The 23,310-nt window shown below is 36.9% G+C and overlaps 1 pseudogene; it reads right to left on the reverse strand.

The window, feature by feature from the left end:
* Positions 1 to 374: 374 nt before the first annotated feature.
* Positions 375 to 22,918, reverse strand: LOC101553041 (60S ribosomal protein L35a-like; annotated as a pseudogene).
* Between the last annotated feature and the right edge of the window lie 392 nt (positions 22,919 to 23,310).

A 23,310-nucleotide genomic window follows, 5' to 3' on the forward strand; every position in this document is an offset into this window, starting at 1 on the left:
TGCACAGCAAGCTACCAGTGGTGTGTCCATGCCAAAATTAGTAACAAGTTTCACAATGGAGACGTTACTGTTGCCCACTGGAGCAAATCGATGAACAGGACAATAGTGCTATAGTGCTATTTGAGTAGACATTTAATGGGGTAAGGCTTAAATAATTATTGAACAAATATTTCGTGAAAGTCTGTCAAAATTCATTATTTTCAGACTTTCATAATAATAATGGTATCATACTTGGAGCAGGGGAAGAGTCAATGTTTAATTGGTACACTGTTGAAAAAGTTCTGGAAATGAACAATGGTGATATCCATCTTTACACAACACTGGAAAGTAAAGTAAAATTTATCTAGACTTTATTTATTTACTTTTCAGTAAGTTTATATCCTTAAGGGGTGCAGCATCACACGGGTTCTGTGACCAATTGCCTTGGCAGGAAGGTTACTTCGGAACTTAGCTCAAACCATGCCCCTGTTTCCATGGGCGCGGTCACCTTTCCCCAGATCACTCTGGTTTTGTTAGGTTTGCCGCCAGGAGTCACTGTGTTGTTCTTCGCCTTGTAGATGTACGCACACCTCTTGCCCAGGTAGAACTCGGTTTCATGGCGGGCATAGACGCCTTCGATCTTGAGAAGAGCCCTGTGCTCCCTCTGGTTCCTGAGGTCGTGCTTGTAGCTGGCGAAATTGGGACCACAGACTTCCGGCCCTTTCTGCCGCTCAGCCCCGGTCTCTGCACGAGCCCAAGGTGGCGGAGAGGAAGCGGCCGGGCACACGCGTGGCTTTCTGGGAGTGCTCTCCTGGCCCCGCCCTCCGCCCAGCGCCCAACAATGTAAAGATTTAGTGCCATAAAATTAAGGGCTTATAAAAGGGCTAAACTACTTAGAGTTTTAAAATTTTTTGTTGGCAATTATAACATATATAGTAACTTATAAATTATTACATGTAAGTTAATGACTTCAATGACTTCTAAGTATCCAGTATGCATTATTCAAAAATATCATGTGTATTTCTTATTGATATGAAGTAGTATTACATTAAATTTACTACTGAAAGTTCAATTCTAACCTTTGACCATTAATTATATGGTAAATTTTACACGAGTTTTTTTATCACCATAAATAATAAGTAATGGGATTATAATATACATAATATATGTGAAAACATTGTTTCTAAATATGTATATGTTCTTAATTTTTTTCAAATTCAATAAATGAACATGGCAAATAAAATTCTACAGAGGTAATTTATCTTTCTTTGTTTTACAAACTCCTCTATACTTGAAGATTTTGAACTATTCTAATAAAGCTTCTCACTTTAGTATTGATATTCATATAGCTGGGGAAAGCTGAATGTTGTTGAAGCCACATTAATGATTCTGATATATTAGGAGATAGGACTATCTTAACTGAGAACCACTTTCTGTGATCATGGATCACGAATCACAAAATCCTGCTGATTGTCGATTTCTCGAGCAGGCTCAGTAACCTCTCCATTTGTCCTATCCCTGAGATTTTAGAATCCTCTCTCCACTTGGCCTTCCCAACAATGCAGCATTAGAGGCTCTTTCAGGGTCAGGGGAATGAGATACAGCTTGTTACTGGCTTTCGCATATGAATACACCATGGGAAGCTTATGAGGCTGTCCCATGTGGGCAGGAAACTCTCAGTAGCTTGCTAGTTTCTCCCAGAGGGAGAAGTAGGTTATAAGATATCTGGAGGCCTCAAAGAGGTGGCCTGCTTCTGGGAGCTTGCTTTTCAGTCATTGATGTTGGCCTTTGATGGGATCATACACACCTGGGTTCCTCTGCCGGTATCTTCATGCGTGAGGCTCGTCCGAACGTATGGAGAGGGGCCTTGAGCATGGCTGTGGCTAGGTTCAGGTGGTATTCGGCTGCTGGGAGCTCTGCTCGTGGCGGGGAGGGACGCTCGAGCCCATCCCCTTCTCGGGGCCCCAGGGAAGACAGCCAGGCGTGCAGGCAAGAGACTCTCTTTCTGTTATATTACCCTTAAAGTAGACCTCATATAATTTTGATCATTGCCAATGGTCCAATTTTGGATGTCTGGACTTTTGAGGAAATATTTTAATATTTCAAGTGACAAGTGGTAGTGCTGGGTCAATGGATTTCTTTTTCATATAGAAAATATTTTACGCTGTTTGACTGTATTTCTTACCATGTGGTGCTGGAAAAGTGCATAAGAAACCACCAGATTGAACTTTTAAAGGCGTCCTAAAGGACAGGTATGCAAAGGTTTAGGGGCAGATGAACTCAACATTTCAAATTCTGTCAATATCTCCCTGCTTCTAACTGGTTCCCCAATATGAACTAAGTGTTTGTAGATTCTTCTCCATTACTCATGTGTTGAATCCCAACTTTCCCATGAATAATTTTTACTAATACCTCCCATAGGTATTAGTAGGCGGGGCTCTAAGTGAGTGGAGAACCTTCATGAATGGGATTGTTGCCAGAGAGAGCACTCTACCCGCTTTTTCCGTCAAAGAATATTTCTGCTGTGTCACAATAATGGAATTTCCACATTCTAGTGTTGTGAGAAATAGATGTTCATTATTTCTAAGTCACCCAGTATATGGCATTCTGTTACAGCAAACCAAATAGAAATTCATGTTCACACATCCAGAGTATAAATTGCAGAATCTCTTTGATTGTTGCATAGGTTATCTGTCAATGGGATGCTTAGTGGAGGGATTAGTAATTTAGGCCATGATTTAGCTCTGTAAATTTCTATATTTGGTATATGAGATAGGATCTAATGTAATTATGTATAGGTAGATAATAAAACATACTAAAATTCAACTGACCAGAATCAAGAAATGAAAGCAAACTTTTTGTAGAAATCTGCAATCCTGGTGTTTGAGAATAAATGTTTTACATCATGTGTAATAGTTTCTAAAAGTGACTTTACCAAATTACCACAAATGGAGTATCTTAGAATCACTGTATCACTATTTCACTGTTATCCCATTGCTCATTGATTTGCTCAAGTGGGCACCAGTAACATCTCCATTGTGAAACTTGTTGTTACTGTTTTTTGCATATCGAATACAGCATGGGTAGATTTCCAGGCTCTGCTGTGCAGGCGGGATACTCTCGGTAGCTTGCCAGCTCTCTGAGAGGGACAGAGAAATTAAACCCAGGTCGGCCACATACAAGGCAAATACCCTACCCACTGTGCTATCGCTCCAGCCCTATAGCATTAATATACAAAGTTATATATATTTTATTTCCCTCAGTGAAATGAAATCATATCCATCCACTCAAAATTATCAATTTTTAAAATTTTTTTTTAAATTTTATTGAATCACCGTGAGATAGTTACAAGCTTTCATGTTTGGGTTACAATCTCACAATGATCAAACGCCCATCCCTCCACCAGTGCACATTCCCCACCACCAGTATCCCAGGTATATCCCCCCTTTCCAACCCTCCCCCTGCCTCTAAGGCAGACAATATTCCCCATACTCTCTCTCTACTTTTGGGCATTATAGCTTGCAACACAGACACTGAGAAGTCATCATGTTTGGTCCATTATCTACTTTTGGCATGCATCTCCCACCCAAATAATTCCTCCAGCCATCATTTTCTTAGTGATCCCTTCTCTATTCCATCTGCCTTCTCCCCTCCGCTCATGAAGCAGTCTTCCAGCTATGGGGCAATCCCCCTGGCCATTTTATCTACCGTCCTTGGGTGTCAGCCTCGTGATGCTACCCCACACTCCACAAATGGGTGCAGTCCCTCTATGTCTGTCCCTCTCTTTCTGACTCATTTCATTTAGCATGATACCCTCCATGGAAAATTATCAAATTTTAATCTCTAATATCTCACAATATCACCCTATTCTAACTAATTGCATTAAATCTGAAGACCAGGACTTTATATCTTCTGGGGTGGGATTTTTCAAAGACAGGGTCACGTAATTCATGTATTTAAAATTAACAGAGGAAATTTAACTTTTACAAAAGACAAGTCAGAGACATGTATAATCTTAGACCAGGTCAATCTTTATAGGCAGATAAGATGCTCAGAGATCATTGTGTTATTCCTTGCTGTATATGTTACATCTGTATCCACTGAATTCTGGGGGAGAGGTTCAAACTCTAAATCCCTATGTATAAGTTGTACATGTAAACATCAATATATGTAAAATGAAATATAAATATGGATTTTAAAAAAATAGTAGATAGAGACATACCTAGTGGTGCTCAGACTTTCTCCTGGCTCTACTCAGGCTCTACTCAGAATCAATACTCAGGGAACCATATATGATATTGGGGATTCAAATCAAGATTAATTGTATGCAGGGATTTTTCTCTCCAGCCCAAATATGTGTATATTTAGAATATGTTTAGCTATTGGTATGTCCCTTCTTTATCAGTCCTATGGCAATGTGATTCAGTGAGAAAGAGTTTTGAGACTTTGTTACTTGGCAAATGATACAGGTAGAATTACAATGAAATTCATTGTGCATAATTTTATATTTAAAAGTAATAAGTAGTTATATTAATAATGATGCTAACAAATTAATAGGAATAGGACATATTTGTCTACAGAAATTAGGATGCGTGTTCAACCTTCACATAAATGAGGTTAATTGACCTCTTTGGACCTTAGTTTTCTCACTTACAAAATAATACTTTCATCTCTAATATTCTTATCCTAGACCTCAATTACAACTTGCGCCTTGGTTTGTAGATTTAACTGAGCCAAAGTTCTAATTGAATTTTGGTCTTTGATCAGGACAAAACTTTTAAAAATTAGCTTTATTGAACTATAACTTTAATTTAATGAAATTAACAATTTTCAATGGGTTTTATTAGAAGTACACAGTTTTCTACTGAAATTATATAGGACATTTCTCTCATCCTATATTCATCTCTGTGCTCATTTATAGTCAATCCCTCAATCATCTCTTGGTCTCTAACAATTTACTTCTATTATCAGAATTCACTGGTTTAATTTTTTTATTTATCAATTCATATCCTTATATTATATCTGTATGTGAAATCATCCAATCCTTGTCTTTTTTCTACTAATATATTTAATTTTGCAGTTCCCTTGAACTCCTTTAATTTTGCTTCAATGGCAAATTTTCTTTTATATCATAGTTATATTCTTTTGTAATAATCCACATCTTTTTAATCTAAATATTTATTGATGACACTTCCACTGCTTCCACATGTTAATAATTATAATCAGTGCTGCAATAAATATGATAGATTTAAGTTTTTCAGGTTTGTTAGATTTTATATGTCATATTTTAAGTCATACTTGAATATTTTGGGAGCTATTCAAATATGTATTTTTGTTTTATCTTCAGGAACTTTATAATAATTCAGATTCTGGGTAGGTATTTGTTTGCTGGTTGCATGTAGAATTATTTTCAGTAACTTTATTTTTAGATGTTTTAGGTCACCATTTTTAACATGTTCACATTTCTATACCTTCTTGGTGCTAATTCTACCATCTGTTTTATTTCAGTGTCTTGTGTCCTATTTTGTTGCTTGATGTTTCTCTTAGTCATCAGTTATGCGTCCCGTTTTCTCTCCATACCTAATAGTATTTTTCCATTTGCTTTTTGTACCATTCCTCATAGCAGAGCTTACTCTAGATTTTTTGCTCAGAAGTCACCCTTAATGGTATTTGGAAGATACGATGTAGTGTTGGGAATAGTTCGAGTCAGCTATATGCAAGACAAGCACCTAAACTCTACTATGTCATTAGGATACTCATCACAGTTTTTTCTTTTAATTGAGTTAGTATTCTTATTAGTTCTATATTTTTTGATTATTGCATTCCGTTTTATCCCTGTACGTTGTGTTGAACATTATTCCGAAATTGGTTTGTGTTTATTTGAAATCAGTTCGATCATTTGAAGCTTTTATTAAAAGTGTTATGATGAGTCTACAGGAACCTTTAATCTGAGGTGAATTTAGCATCCTGATGATATAAGATGCACAGAACTTATCTAATACTCTTTGCATTACAAGGTATCTCTTGGTGAGGACATGAATGAATAGACTTGTGTAAATTCTACCTCCTACTTTTTTCATGGTTATTTCAATGATTGTGGGTAGTTTACATACACAAGCAGACCAGTATTTTGTGAAAGACTATTAGAGCTCTTCTGTATCACAGAATAACAATTTCTAATTATCTTGGTTACTGAAATCTCATGTTCTCAATCTTAAATTTATTGCTTTGCGTGACATTTCTTGCGTTCTGCTTCCTCATATTTTGTCCTACAACCTGATTCCTGGTAGAACATCATCCTGCTTTTTTCTTTTTCCCCTTAGGGTTCATTGCCTTTTACTGCCTATTGTTATCTTTGGAATTTAAAGCCCATATTTTAAACCATCACAATTGAATGGAAAACTAAAGATTGTTCCTTATTTAGTTATAAATGTACTTCAGATGCCAGCTATCTTCATTTATGTTTATCCTTGTTTGTAGATTGCAGTCTCTAAATTGTTGTCCCTTATATAAAATGCTAAAATATGCAACATCTGGGCCTTCCATGTTCTTTAGGTCCTTCCTCATTTTTTAATCATTCAGTAAAATGCTAAGTGGTTTGCCCGGCACAACTTTCAGTAAATTTGAACTGTATAGTATTTATCATATTTTCTAAAGTATCATGAGCTTTTAATAAAGTAAACCAGAAAATCTTATTTTTCAGTGTGAATTCTAATGTTTCAATTTACTATTTTTCTCATTCTTTCATACACAAGAATCGTCACTTCTCTCTTTTGAAGTGGGAACAAGCAGGAATGATATCTGAGTGTAAAGTTCTACAATCTTTGGAAAAGGAACATAAGCTATGGGGAAATCTATTTCCACTTGTTATTATAAAGTGAGCAAGGCAGTAGAAAAGATAGATTGTTGAATGAACATCTCTGATTTCTTGCCTAAGAAAAAAGCCAGATAGTTTTCTAGGAAACTAAATCAGATAAAGGAAGTAAAGTGTGCCGCCATAATTGTGAGAGGAAAATCCATCAAGTCATTAAAAGTAATAATATTTTTCTATTATGTCAGACTTTTTGTCCTTGGTCACTTGTAAGTGGAAATCAGTAATGTAAAATACAGCTTTTTGTTATATAATGCATTCTTTTTTTTCCGTTTTCTGGGTCACACCCAGTAATGCACAGGGTAATCCTTGCTCTGAACTCAGAAATCATTCCTGGCAGTCAGTGCTCGGGGACTATAAGGGATGCTGAAAATCAAACCTGGGTCAGCCGCATGGCAAGGCAAATGCCGTACCAACTGTGCCATCACGCTATCCCTCCAGCCCCACATAATGCATTCTTTCATAATTTATACTTCTTTTGATTAGTCAAACAAATTCTGTTTCTTGACAGTTTTCAATGCATCTCTCCCTTCTCCCCAAATAAATTTCAATGTTTGTGCACTAATCTAGTAGTCTACTAAAGCCTTCACCTGCCTCCAAAAGATTAAAATGTCAGCAGGTGCCTAAAAAGAAAGAAGGAGTTCATCTTAGCATCTGCAATCTAAAAGTATTTTGCATCATGGAAACATTTCAAGGAGAGAAATGGTTTCCTAAAGTCTTTTCTCTAGTTCTTAAGGATGAACTATAGTTCAGGTGCTCTATTGAGTGTGCTGGATTCTGTCTGCCGTGGATTCTGCTTTGTCTACAGAATAAGTAAGGGACATGGAGAGAGGAAAACAGGGTCTGGTAGTGAGTTTAAATGGTGACAGATCGGAGAGACCTCCTGGGCACCCAGAGTTGAGAAAAGTCAAAGTACTGCAGAATCCTAACACCACCAGAAATATAGGGAAGGCAGATATTGATTAGTTGAGATCTATCAACTTCTGACTTTAGCACAGGAAGCTGTGAGGTCTAATTTACCAACAGCAATTCCAAAGGCAAAAATTCCAGCCAGTGATGAAACCTGAAAGCATTGACACAACATTGTATCCTCCATAACACAATGTTGCATATTCCCATAAAATCATTTTAAAACTGACTAGGGAATATGGACAGCAATTTTAAATTAAACAGGTTTTGCATTACAAGTCTAAATAATACCTAAAGGAGAATATTGAGTATTACATTAGAGTGAGTTTTTCAGAGCAAACGTCATTTTGGTTTATGATTATTTTTATCTTCTGGCTATAGCCTAAAATTGGAAAAAGAAATGTAAGATTAAAGCTTGAGTGTTGTTTTGCAATGGATAAGTTTTGTTGTGATTTATGTCATGTATTATGCACCAAGTTTTTTGCTAAGCTCTAGACCACAACAGGAAAGAATAGTTCTGTTATGGTTATTAATAATTGTTCTCAGAAATGTTATAGTTTAGTGGGTGAGGAAGATGGCTATATATATGTGCATATGTATACATTTACATATATGTGTTTGTTAAACAAATTCTCATATTTGTTATGCCCCAAAGATAGGGTGAGAGGTAGAAGCAGGAAGAACTGTACTTATAGGCAGAATTTAAGGTGGAACTACTTCAAAAGAGAGTTGATGCTGAACTGAAGAAGGGAATTTGCCCTTGGAAGAAAGAAAGAGGACCAGACCCTCAAGAGTATGGGTGTCAGACCCTCAGCCTCCTGTTCAAAGTTCAGAAGGATCAGCATGTCTTAAAAGAGGTATGAGATGTGATTGAACAGGCAGATGGTGCCAAAATGGAGCTAGCAGCGGAGGCCAAGGGGAGTCATGTTTTGGTTCAAGTTCTCCGGAAAAACATAAGAAAATTTTGTCCAAGTGATTTGAGTAAAGTGATGGTTAACATTTTATTGGCTTTGTTTATTTTTTAGTTCTGTCCCTGCTGAGATGGTCAATATTTTAAGATGATGATGAATTGATTATTGATCCAAAGAAAGAATGAGTGTCAAATTATGGAGAGTTGTTGTCAGTAGTTTAGGTAAAGGGTGACATATACTTGGACATGGATGATGAAATTCTTCTTTCTCTATTCTTAAAAGCCTAATTGCTGTTTTTACCTTCTCTATCAACTTTGCTTTCACCCTATAGTTTTACCCTATAAATGGATGCTACTCTTTTCTTTTTACTGGATTATAATAGAGGTGTGAAGGAAAAGAATTACTGTAATTTTAAAGAAACTGCCTCTAATTGAATTTTAGACATCACAGTTCACATAGGTCTTCGGTTTATTTATTCCTGAGGGTTTCTTTGCTAGTGTCTTTCTTCTCAGACTATATCTACTCTGCTGACATTTCCAGGGACTATATCTTAACAGCTCCCATTCTGGACTAGGCTCTGAAGGTTAATATTTCTGATGAATTCTAAAACTGACCCATTACTGAAAGGTCATATATCACCTAAAACAAAGAAACAAATTGCTGTGGTAATTCAAAAGCTTACTCCTCCTGATATTTTATTAGATGGAAGCAGATAATACTTGTGCAGCAGGATTGTTTTTAGAATTAAAAGTTATGTCAATAACACTACTTTGAGGAGGAGGTTGTGATGCAGCTGCTTCTGCCAAACTCATGAATTGCCCCATTTGGTGATTGTAGGATCTGAAGGGACTTGTTTTGTTGTATTTTTCATAGCTTTTTTTTTCATTGTAGAAATGCTTTTGTAATTTCCAGAGTCCATAAGTGACACTGGGAGATTATGGTCCCAACTGCGGTGAATAAATGGGCAACTCATTCTGCCATTCATTCCAATGAGGACCCATTCCTATTAAGACAGGGACTGTGAGGGCTATACAGCTCTTTCTAATTCAATACTTAGAAGACAGTGCCTTCTCTTTTTTTGGTGAAACTGCTGATATATTTGTAGTACTCAGAAAATGCTTTTATCATACACCCTGATTTCTGTCTGCTTGTTTTGCCTGTAATGCTCTTCCTCTATAGAAAGGAAGTAACCTACATTTCTTCTCAGCTCGCCTCAAGTGTTCCCTACTCTCGCCTGGCTATCAACTTCCTGTCTTAGCCACTAAACTCAATGTTGAGCTATTTCTTCTATATTTTTAGCTTGACTTTCAAATATCCACTTATAGAACTTTTCACTATTATGTTGCAACAATTCGCTTTGTATTCCTGCTAAGTTATATGCTCTCCAAATGGTCTATTTTTGAATTTGCAAAGTGGTTGATTCTTATTTGCCATCCCAAAATTATTGAATGAGTAGAGAAAACTACCATTGGCACTGAGATTCCTACAATGTTTCACCACAACAGGTCAAGGGTGACAGATCAAACTCACAACAGGTCAAGCTCATAAGATTTTCATTAACAAAACCCTAGATAATTTGCTTTTTGCCCTCTCCCTCCTCTATACATATCCTTTTTCTTATCTGCTGTCTTCCTGTTCTCCTGACTTTTGTCAGCCAGATTGTCAGTGCTATTCTTTGAGTATAACAAGCCTATACCTGCCTGATAGACAAATGGTTTCTCTCTCAACCATGGATGTGCTTCATCTCTTTCAATATCTTGTCCCTGATCTCCCTGTTGTCTTTGGTCAAGGTGCTCCCTTCTCATTGGTTGTATTCGTTCACCTCTCACCCACTACCTGCAGTAGTGATCCTTTCACTCTGTTTTCTTTTCTTCCACATTTCCCATAACACTAATTGCCTTTGATTATACGACTGTACTTTTGCCTGTTGCTTATTATGTCTGTTCTTGCTAGAATGTAAACATCCTAAGAGCTAGGATGATAGTTATTTTTCACCATGGTATACCCAATGGCATAAAATATTTAGAGCATTGTAGGCACTCAATGAATATTTGTTGAATAGTGAATGTATTAATATTTAAATATGCTTCTTAGGGGATTCCCTACAAAGCCATTATCTTATATTAATAGGCTCTCAGTTGGCTTGGGCTGAAATAACAAAATGCCATGGACTGAGTGACTTATAAACAACAGAAAAGTATTATTTCTGATAGATGAGAAGTCCAAGGTCAAGGTGCTGGCAGATTAAGTATGCAGTTAGTCTCACTTTCTAGTTGTCAGCTTTTCACTGAATCATCACATGGTAGAAGGGGGCCAGGGAGCTCTGTAGTACCTCATTTATAAAGTTATTTAAAATATCTTTCTCTGAAGTCTTCCTATTACTATCACTTTGGGGCATTGGGACCTCATGAATTTTGAGAGGACATACAAATTCAAACTACAGTATAGTTTCCATTTGTTCACTTGCTCTCCTGAAAGAATTTTTGATAGGAAAAACAAAATAGGCATAGCACACCTCAATGGAATAAGAAATGGGAAGATTTTCACTCATGTCTTATGTTGGAAAGGGATAACTCAGGAAAAGTTTCTCTTTATGAGTCTCATTGAGTTATCCATAGATAACTAGAAAATGTCGCAATGTCGAACGACAGAACATTTTTTGCTAAGAGCAGGATTTTTTTTTCATTAGTGAATCACTGTGGGGTAAAGTTACAGGCTTACAAATTTTCATGCGTACATTTCAGTCATACAATGATCAGTACCCATCCCTCCACCAGTGCCCATTTTCCACCACCAATGGTCCCAGCATCCCTCCCCCACTCCCATCCTGTCCCCTTCACCCCACCCTGCCTCTGTGGCAGGGCATTCCCTTTTGCGTTCTAAGAGCAGAAATTCTAATAGCTGTAATAAGTCTAAGCCATTTTTTCCTAACCAAATATAATTGTAATTTTTTCAATTTTTCATTGAATTGAGCAGAAACAATTTTTATTTTGATATACTTGGCATGAGTGAGGCTAGTCCAAACACCTGGCTGTCTCCACCAGAGCCCCTTGGAGAGAGTGGGTAGAGTTTCCTTCCCCGCGCTGAGCAAAGGCCCAGCAGTTGAAGACCTACAGAACCCAGCCACAGCCATGCTCAAGGCCACACTCTCCACACGTTCGACGAGCTTCACACATGAAGAAACCAGCAGAGGAACCCAGGTATGTGGGACCTAGGTCCGACATCTCCAAGGCTGCTCAGATTAGGACTGGGCCTCTTCCCCCAGATTCTCCATTTTCCAGTAGCTAGGCAGTCACATCCAGAAACTGCTCCCAATGCTGTGTAATCTCATCAATGGCCAACATCCAGAGACTATAAAACCAAGCTTCTGGAAGCTCTGTGGCCACATGACATCTGATAGCCTAGTTCTCCCTCTTGGAGAACCTGGCAAGCTACCGAGAGTTTACTGCCTGCACATGCAAGCTCCCCGTGGCGTATTCATATGCCAAATACAGTAACAATGATGGGTCTCATTCTGTTGACCCTGAAGAGCCTCTAATGTGGCACCATTAGGAAGGACAAGTAAAAAGAGACTGCTAAAATTCAGGGCTAGGGTGATTGGAGATGTTACTGGGCCTGCACGAGCAAATTGTTGATCAACGGGATGACAGTGGTACAGTGATACTTGGCATACACCCAGAATGGTCATTTCTTCTAAAACCAGCAATATAATGGAAAAACTTTATTGGCAAGTTGATGAATTTACAGAGCATATAGATGTTTTATTCCAGAGCATCTGGAATCCAAATAGCAAAGTGGCACTTCATTAATTTGAAAAGAAACATCAGTTATTTTGATTAATTTTATTATTTAACAATAAGATGAGACAATTTATAAACATGATACCTATGATGTAAAAGAAGAGGTTATAAAATATATTTATAATGCCCAGAAATAAACTCATAAATACTCAAATTATGACATAGAGTCTAAGAATATATGGGGAGGATAGAGTCTTTTCAGGAAATGATCCTGGGAGAACTCCACATTCACATGTAATGTGTGCAATATAAGGATATGAATTTGATGAACAGCCTAAACAAAGTATAAAGACAAACCAGTGAACACGGATAATAGAAGTAAGGTCATCCGAGGAGAATATGGGAAAAGAGGTACCAGGCATTTGTTGGGTGATAAATTTCAGCCAATAAAAATGTGAAAGTATTTTATATGTATGTGTATTACTGTTTTTTGTTGACATATGAATTAAAATTACTTCAGCATATCAGCATTTTATCTTATTCTCAAATCCATTTTTATCATTCTTAACCTTTATATTAATAAAGCAAAATGTCGCATTTAACATTCAGGAGTCTTTCCTTGTAACCTATAGTATTTCAAGCACACAATAGAGAAAATCATATTTGAGATGGGAAATTGGGTAGTATTCAGATCTAAGATAAATGAAAGGAAAATATATCAAAGTGTATTTCAATAAGCTGCACCATATGATGATCTATGATGTTTTGACTTCCCCAAGAAAATTATATCTTTATCCTACAGCTTTGAGAACTATATTAATACTGCGGGTTTCAGATGCCAGTGCAGTACATCTTTCTTGAGTTTAACATTGCTAATATGTCTTATTCAAGACTAACCAACAATATTGCTACATGCTTTACATCATCATTGCAGAGGTAAAGATTAATATGCTGATATTAAAGAATAAAGCATTGTATCTTGGACTATTGAAAGTTCTTATTTATTTTTCTGTCTTGTTAATAAAGGCAGTGCTTTGGTAAAATTTATCTTTATACCTCAGGTCATAAACTGATAACATAATAAAGTCATAAGGAGAAAGCAGTTTCCTTTCCTACACAGTGCTAAATACTTGAACAGGAATATCAAATATTTTTGTTTCTTTTTTCTTGAATACTGATTGTAGATAACACACTTATAAAGAGCATACAAATTTGCTAAGAAAATAACTCTAGGACTACAATTCTTTTTGTGTGTGGTCAAGCTTAAGCAGAATTTGGGAGTTATTATATTCATGATCAAGTTTACACTCATTTTAGACAATGGGTGTTTTGCTATTTCTAATTTCCTTTGCAATACTTCAGTGTTAACAATGTGAAATAAATGTGCCTTAGTTATCTTTAATCTCCACCAAAGGTACAGTTAGTTGCTCTAATATAGTATTCGCACTCCAAGGGTGGTCAACTAGCATCTAATTAGCAAGACCACACTCTAGAGGTCCTATTACAAGAGCTTTGGCTTTCTTTATCCCTACCACCAAAGAGTAGCTAATTAGCACATTAGTAATGAGTTTTTATTGGCATAATTAATGGATTGTTAATTAGCATAATAAATGGTATAAATGAGTGAGGTGAAAATAGTGAGTTGAATATTAGGTTTGCTAGAATATTTTAGAGGCATCCTTCACTTTGCCTAAATAGAATATAAAATTTATAGTGAGATTTTTTTGTCCTTCATCTGTGGCTTATGGATGAATGGTCCAGGGTGTTATAATAACTTTGCTTGCCTGAAGCCTACTATCAGGTTAACTGAATCTGACTCTAGAGTATGTTCATGCATGGCTCTACCAAGAGAAATATTTTACAATGTATGATTAAATCACTTGGGGCCACAGAGCTATTACAGCAGGCAAAGATGTTTGCCTTGTATTGGCCAACCTGGGTGTGATTCTAGGGACCCACATGGCCCCCTGAGTTCTGCCAGAAGAGATTCCTGAAAATAGAATCTGTGTCCCTTGAGCACAGACCCCAAAACTAAACTAAAATGCAAATAAAGTGCTTTTAAAATGTCCAAGAAGTGAGATAAAATTTATACAAATTTAATATAATTTCATGCTTTTTATTAATAAATATATATCACAGTTATAGAAGTATTTTTCTTTATGATCTGATTTTAAATATTTAAAAGCATAAAAAGCTAACTTAAGTCACCTGTATTTACATTTGCAAATACCTCCTATTCACTTGTTTATTCATTAAATAAATACATATACCTCCATGTTTTAGGAACTGTGCTTTTCATTAGATATATAAAAATGAAAAAAAGGAAGTGCTTTTTTAGGACTTAATGTGTAGTGGGAAAGACAAAAACAGATAATTATGGATCAGTGCAGACTGTTGCCTGTAGACTACTATAGAAGGCACTTTACCCAATTATAAGGAATGAAAGAGTTATGGGAAGAGGAATATTAAGCTGGTTATAAAGACTAAAATGGGTTTGGTTTCTTGAGAGAATAAAAATTAAAATCAGAAGATGAATACATGAACCAAGAATTGAACATAAGAGACAGCATGGTATGTATGCAGGAAAAATCAATGAGATGTGACTAGAAATAAACTGAGATGATGGAGCCCTCTGTGCTGTCCAAGAAAGTTGATTTTACGGATGCTGATGAGCATCTAAAGGGCTTTAAGCAACAGAGTCATATATTACACCGTACTTAGATATTTAACATCTGTGTGAAGGGAGACTCATAGGAAGGTACTGCCTTAAAAAATTGTTTCATAACACAAAAAGGTTTCGTGGTAATCAACAGGAGTGAATGAGTTTGAGATAATTTTAAGAGATAAAATTCTTGATTTGGGATTAGTGAAAGAATTAAAAATAAAGAATTTAAAAGGTAACAGGAACCATGAGATGGTCAAGGTATTCCAGGATGATGTATTGTGTTAAATGAGAAGTGGTTAATAGAATAATTTTGTCAAGAACCCCTTCATTTAATATATGATTGATAGAACTGGGCTCTGAGTTAGGTTATAAGAGTTATGTACTTGCCTTGCACGTGACTGATTCCTGTTCACATACAGTTTCCCCAAGCACTGCTGGGTGTAAATCCTGAGCACTTCCAGGTATGATGAAAGAAGAATGAATGAAAAATGGGAGACATAGTAGAGAATAACCAATGAGTAAGACCTTAGATTTTACTAAACCTCTGACAGTTTTCTAAACCTTTGATTTTACTGAACCTTAGACAGTTTTATTCTAGACTGCAGATTCCTGATTATTCTTTCTTCTCTTTATAAAACATAAAATTGAAAAGTTCATTCTGTTTTTCAAGATGTAGTTCTTCTCCCCTCCATCCCTTTCGGAGAGCCCAGGAAGCTACTGAGAGTATCCTGTTCGCACAGCAGAGCTTGGCAAGCTACCCCTGGCGTATTGAATATGCCAAAAACAGTAACAAGAAGTCTCACAATGGAGACGTTATTGGTGCCGGCTCGAGCAAATCTATGAACAGCGGGAGGACAGTGCTATAGTTCTCCAGTCTCTTGTCAATTGTACAATCTAGGGACGTTTTCCCCAAGAAATTGGAAGCCATCCCTTTGGAATGCAATCACGAAGAAAGAGAACAACTCTTTCTTCCAGACAATGTGGTGGGACACTAGGAACCTTATTACTCTATTTGCTAGTACTAATTAGCAAATGCAGACGGGTCACTAGCATGGGACAGTTTGCTTCGGAATGTCCTCTAGGACTTTTCTCTCTTTCCATGTCAGCACTTAGAAATATTCCTATCTTTTGTTTTCCCTCTAAGCAGTAGTCTTGAATAGCATTTCCTTTCCTGTTTAACTCCATCCTCTGCAATTTTATTTCATAAGAAAAGGAAGGAGAACACCCCAAACCAGCCAAATAAACTCAAATTCTGGTTGTGCATAGAAATAAATGGAGATAATAGGTGATCTATAGTTTCAGAAACAGTTTATGAATTATTTTTTATTGAGATTCTGTGGCTTACAATGCTATTAATAATGGTTTCTCAAGAATGAGAAATGTTAATTGCTTACATAAGAGTTCCTGAGTGATTAAATAGGTTCATGCTAGGCATTTAGAAATAGTTGATAAATTTTATTGAGTGATTGCAATAATGATTTAATCAAAGGGAGGTGAGAAATTAGAAATATAATGTGCATATTTTTGTTGAGAATGTTGAATAAGTTTTTGGAAAATAATCTGTACTATATAGAGATGAAAGGCTCACAGACTTTTATTTTTTTATAAAGCTTGATCTTGTTTACAAATAAGGGGAATGATAGAAGTCAAGAAAAAAGTTGGGTTAAAATTCTAAATGATGAAAAAGGGAGACAAATTCTGAAGAGTGAGAAGGACAAAATTTAGAAAGGTTGAGGATTTGATTTTAAGGAGGATAACAATTTACTTATCTAAAGAAATAAAATAAAATGCAAGAATCGTTAAGGGTATAAGCAAGGATAGTTCTTACTGCAAATAATCAGCAATTATTCTGATAATTGCTGGTTAATTGTGGTGCTCTTGACTATTTTTTTATTAAATAAGAAATGACTTGTTTGAGAGAAGATGTGATCTGAATTGTTGATAATGTCTGAAAGCTAATAGTTTTGGGTGATTGTAGGATCCTTAATATTAACCTTGAGAGGAGGAAACTGAGACAAACCAAAATGAACACAACTGGGATAAAAGCAGCTTTGAAGATATGAGATGAGTTTGGAAGTTTCATAAAATCATCTTTTCCTACTAGTATAATAAATATTGGTTGAAAATTAGATTATTGGGAGTTAAACTTGAGTTATATTAATGATAACTGAGATTTTATGGAAATTAAATTTTATAGCAATAACAGTAAATAACACTACTGCAGCAATGTGGGAAGATGCCGTCCTTGACAACATTGACTAAGAATACGATCGACTGGTTTAGCACCTCCATGTCTGTGCGAAGAATGCCGAGAGTGAGAAAGCCACAAACAGATGCCTGTCTTTGGAAACTCTCGAGCTCATTCATCAACGTGGTTTGGCGGGAGCCTCAGGCAACCACAAGCTAACATCTGAGCTCACAAAGCTGTGCAGAGATGTGATAAAGGAAGATCTCAAAGAAAGAAGAGCAGCAGTGTTGGCCAGTGCAGCAGAAGCCCGGAAAGAGTATTCGCAATGTTCGCCTGTCCTTCGCCAACTACAAGACCAAGATGACTGTCCTCTGACATCCTGATGGATCTATCACATCTTCCAGAAGGACAATGGAGAGGATTATTCATGACTTCTACTCGGATCTCTTTGACAGCCATGTCCACCTGCCCACATACCAAATTCCGCAGGATGGATACGTTGTTCCCAACATTCTCCCTTCTGAAATCTAACGCGCCATTTTGTTGGTAAAGATGCATACAGCACCTGGTCCGGACAAGGTCAGACCCGAACACCTGAAGAATCTGCTGCCAGTACTCATCAATACACTGGCCCGACTCTTCACACACTACCTGCCTTAATGCGAGGTTCTATTTCAGTGGAAAACCAGTAGAACTGTTCTGTTGTACAAGAAGGGAGACATCCATGACTTTGGCAACTATCGCCCAATCTGCCTGCTGTCTGTTGTCTACAAGTTGTTCACTCATGTCATCCTGAATAGAATAGGCAGAACACTAGACAAAGGAAAACCATGTGAGCAATCCAGGTTCCGAAGGGGATTCAGCATGATAGACCATATCCACACAGTGACCAAACACACTGAAGTTTCACGAGAGTTCAAGATGGCACTCTGTCTAACGTTCATCAACTTAAAGAAGGCCTTTGATTGTGTTGAAACTGAGGCAGTCATGGAAGCCCTGGCCAAACAGGGTGTTCAAACTCAGTATATCAAAATCCTCCATGAGCCGTATTGTGGATTCACCACCAGGATCTCACCATTCTACAAGGAAGTGATCATTGATGTAAAGAGAGGGGTGTGGCAGGGTGATACCATTTCACTGAAACTCTTCAGTGCCGCCCTTGAGAACATCATGCAACGACTGGAATGGGAAGGAACGGGAGTGAAGATAGATGGTCGACAACTACACCACCTCCACTTTGCTGATGACATTTTTCTATAACACCAAACATTAACCAAGTGGCACAAATGCTGGCCGACTTTGACCACGAGTGTGGAAAGGTCAGATTGCAGCTGAATCTCAACAAGATGATGTTCATGAAAAACGAACTGGTCTCTGAAGCTCCATTTGCTCTCAATGAAATGAGCATCTCCGAATGCAGTAGCTATGTGTACCTGGGTCGAGAAATCAATATGAGGAAGGACTTGGTGCCAGAACTGTGCAGGAGGAAGAGAGCAGTGTAGAATGCATTCAAAAGCATCGAAGAAATGGTTAAGAGAACAAAGAACCTCTGACTCCAGGCACACCTTTTCGATTTCACCATTCTTCCTGCACTAACATATGGCTTAGAGACCTGGGCCCTATGCAAACAGGATGAGAATGCTATTAGGGTATCCCAAAGAAGAATCAAAAGAGCTGTGCTAGGAATATCATGTATCACTCAAGTGAGAGAAGTAATCCGGAGTTCTGACCTCCGTCGACATTCAAAAATCAGGGATCTGTCTTGTTTGCCAAAGCATCAAAAGTCTGATGGGCCGGACATGTAATGTGATTCAGAGATGGCCGCTGGACTAGAGCTGTTACTGACTGGATTCCACGGGATGTCAGAAGACCTTGTGGCCGCCCACCAACTAGATGGTCAAATTTTTTTGTCAAATCCCTGAATGAATGATTTGAGTCTCTTCCTGTTTCTGGAGCAAGCAGATATCATCGGTCTGCACTAGCTTGTGACAGGGACAAATGGAGACATTACTGGCGCCTGCTTGAGCAAATTGAAGATCAATGGGACTACAAGTGATACAAGTGAACAGTAAATGTGTGAGCTTCATCTGAACATGTGGAGAGTGGCCTTGAGCATGGCTGTGGCTGGGTTCTGGAGCCTCACACATGAAGGAACTGACAGAAGAACCTAGGGATGAGGGACCCGTGGCTAAGTTCTCCAAGCCTGCTTGGTTAGAGATTGGGCCTCCTCCACCCAGTACCCCCGTTTTCCAGTAGCTTGGCAGTCACACTGCTGTCAGTGCCAGGTAATCTCACCAACGGCCAAGATCCAGAGACTATAAGTTAAAGGTCCTGGAAGAGAGCGATGCATAATCACACATGGCAGAACCAAGAAGCTACCAGTGGCGTATTTGATTTGCCAGAAACAGTAACAATAATGGGCCTCATTCCCCTGACCTTGAGCATGACAGGGACGAATGGAGATGTTACTGCTCCCCGCTCAAGCAAATTGATGAGCAACAGGACGACATGATACAGTGATACATGAACAGTAAATGCAAGGCAGAAAAGAAAGCTTAAAGTGCCTGGGGAGACAGAATAGGGATTAAGGCACTTACCTTGCTTGAAGTCTAACTTGGTTTCAGTTTCTCACAGTGAGTGTATCCCCAACCCTTACTCCCACCTAAACAAAGAAAGAAAACAGAAATAAAGTTAAAAAGAATCTAATGAGCTTAAACTCAGTAAATGAGAACGTTGTCTGTAAGATTTGAGTAAATTTCAGAGTTGAATAAATTTTCAAATTTCATATTCATTATTAAAATTAGAATATAACAAATGGTATTTTAACTGTTTCATATATGTTCACTTACTTAATCCTTTACAGCCTAGTGAAAAATGTAAATTACTATTTCCTGATTTTGTAGCTGGAAACAAGTCCTAGAATGGTTATGTAATTGTTTATGTGGTTATAGAGCTGATTTAAACAGGATATGGTGGGATAGTCTAGCTCTAACGCGTCTTCTTGTTACTTTGCCATTTTGTTTTAAACAAGAATGAAGGGCTAATATTTTGGATATGGCAGTGAGAAACAGTCTGAATTTTATACAGCCTCCCTCCTTCTGGAAAGTTTAGCAGTGGAGGATTTTCTTTGTAAAGACTGATTGTATAAGGGGTTTGTTTGCCACAGAAAGGGCAATCTGGAAAGATTAATAAAGAGAAAGTTGAGTTTCAACAGTGAAAATTGGTTTTTATGCAGTTATAAAAATATAGACTAATGTAAAGTTATATAAATAACTCAAAATTTTACTAAAGAAGCTGGCCACAAAAGAAAGTGCTATGTTACATTTTAGTAAAAAAATAAAAGGGAGTTACTATGCATTACTTTGGTTGTGTATATAATACAGTAGAAAATATAGAAGTCTACAAAACTTATCTACTAAAGGGTCTAGGGTATTATTTTGAAGATACAATGAGCATTTTTACAGATTCAGGGACTAAATTATTACTATATCTATGGGATCTGCACTAAGGAGTCTTATAGGAGTTTATGTCCTATTCTCTCTGCCTATAAAGGTCTATGTGGTGTGTCTTGGTTTCTGGTTTTAGGGATGTTATTTTTCTCCTCTCTTTATCTTTTCATATAGCATGAAAATATCAGTGACAGCTAGAATTATCATAATCAGGTCCCTTGGTCTTAATTCATATCTTTAAGATGTGTACAAACTTGAGTTTGGCCAATATTGTTTCTTGAATTATTTATTTGTGGCCAGAAATATGGGGCTATGAGGTAAAATATGGTTCTCATATTCTGGTCAATGTCCGAGACTATGTCCTGGTATTGTATCTAAATGATGTACTTCATAATGAAATTGGTAAAAAAATGTCTTGAATATGTAATTAGTATATCTCTGAGTGTTGGCATCCTTTGGAATGATTTTAGTTTTCTTCGTTTGTTATTTAAATATTTTCTAAGTATTCTGTAAGTAATATGTATTTCAGAACAACTTTTTATCAAAACAACATACCATTACAGTATAGCATAGAGAAATGAATAATAAAGCAGTAAGGAAATGTAATAAAAAATTTTAGGAGTGAAAGGGAGATTGGAAATTATGTTATTGATGCCAGTATGCTTATAAAAACATATGTTTGGGCAAATAATATGCATGATTTGCACTCAGCTGGCCCAGATTTGATCCTCTGTGCTGCATAACCCCACTGCCCTAACCAGAAGTGATCCCTTAGCACAGAGCGAGGAGTAAATGCTGAGCGTAGCCAAGCCAAAAGCCAAAACCCAAAATATTTGTAATAGTAGACTAAAGACCCACATGCAATCTGAATACATTTAGGGGGCTGATAACTCTGTCTTCAGATTTGTACAAGGAAACCAGATCTCTACTTACAGTAATAATGATAATGCAGGACTTTGGAAGAGGGCTTTCTTATATTTTACTCACAATGGTGATTTGTTTGATACAGATAGCTAAAGTCTGTAAAACTAGCAATACAAGGACTTGTTTGTTCATGCATATTCTTTGAGTCTCATTTTAAAGCATTTTATTTTTTTATTAAAAAAATTTAAAAATAAAATTGTTTGCCTCTGCAAAACAGTAAAAGAGACTTGAAAGATCTGAGTGGTTTTTATCAGGATGCCTGAGACTGTACCTCTTGGGAACACAGATTAGTGTTGCATGTTTCATTCACTTATTTCTACTGTCATGATTACTCAGAATCTGCTGTGATATTTCTGTGTGGTAAACATCACAAAGGAGTGTGCATTTGTAGGGAGTAAAGTGGGAACTATTGTAATCAATAGAGCAGAATAATTTTAGGACTGGGAAGAAATATTTATAGAAATGAAACAAATACTATTTAATATAGTACAAAACAAATTTAAACTCAGTTTAAAATTTCTTTTATTTTTTAATCTTGGTATATCGTATTTAAAGGAGAGGGCAAAATTATTTATTTCAGAAAAAGTAATATATATCAAATCCTGTTTGATATATTTAGGCTAGTAATATTTATCATTTGTATACTATATACCTCTTCTATAAGGTGGATATTCATGTAAAATTTCTATGCAAGCTAGTTTTACAGATTAATTTGTGTGATCAGATCTCCATCTCTGTTTTGTTCTTTTTCTTGGATTTTTATTTCTTCCATTGCTTACCTTTGCCTCAGCATAAACTTACTATAAAACCATTTATTAAATGCAATTTAAGTATATTGTTTACACCTGATATTCAGGGCATAAAGATGCATCTTGATTTTGTGTACATTATGAACCTAATAGGAAATTTAGGTTCAAGAAAATTTATGTGAAGGATCCTCAGAATACTGTGTCAAATTGCTAAGTAGAAGTGCTTTCCAAATTCCATGGGAGCACAATGAAAAAAACAACTGATCTGTCCTGGGAAATTAAAGGATCTATTTGTGTATAAGCCTTTTTATGTTGAAGTGTGTGTGTGTGTGTGTGTGTGTTGGAGGGGATGGGACACCTGGAGTACTAGAGCCCAGGGCTTCTGAAGCTCATTGTGCTAAATCCCTGGTGCTCCCTCAGCTTTTAAATAAAACGACATTATTTCTTGACTTACCTTGACAGTTTTTCATGCTTTTTGGCCCAAGAAAATTTTTAGAAGCTTCTCTTACATCGTGAAAGTTATCCAGGTACATACCTCACATTTATTAAAATGACTTTCAAAGAAGAAGACAAAAAATGACTTTCAAAAACAAGACAGAATATAAGTGGTAGGATGGATATGAAGAATTTGGCACCTTTGGTGGGAATGTAAAAAAAGTATCACCACTATAAAATATAATGCACTAATTTCTCCAATATTTAAAAATTCATTTTCACATCCAGTGATTTTATATTTGAACATATTACTGTATAACTGTCACTATCATCCTGTTGCTTGAGCGGGCACCAGTAACGTCTCCATTGTGAGACTTTTGTTACTGTTTTTGGCATGTCGAATACGTCACGGGTAGCTTGCCAGGCTCTGCCATGTGGACGAGATACTCTCAGTAGCTTGGGCTCTCCGAGAGGAATGGAGAAATCGAAC

This window comes from Sorex araneus, chromosome 3 (genome assembly GCF_027595985.1).
Source record: "Sorex araneus isolate mSorAra2 chromosome 3, mSorAra2.pri, whole genome shotgun sequence".
In the NCBI taxonomy this organism is placed as follows: Eukaryota; Metazoa; Chordata; class Mammalia; order Eulipotyphla; family Soricidae; genus Sorex; species Sorex araneus.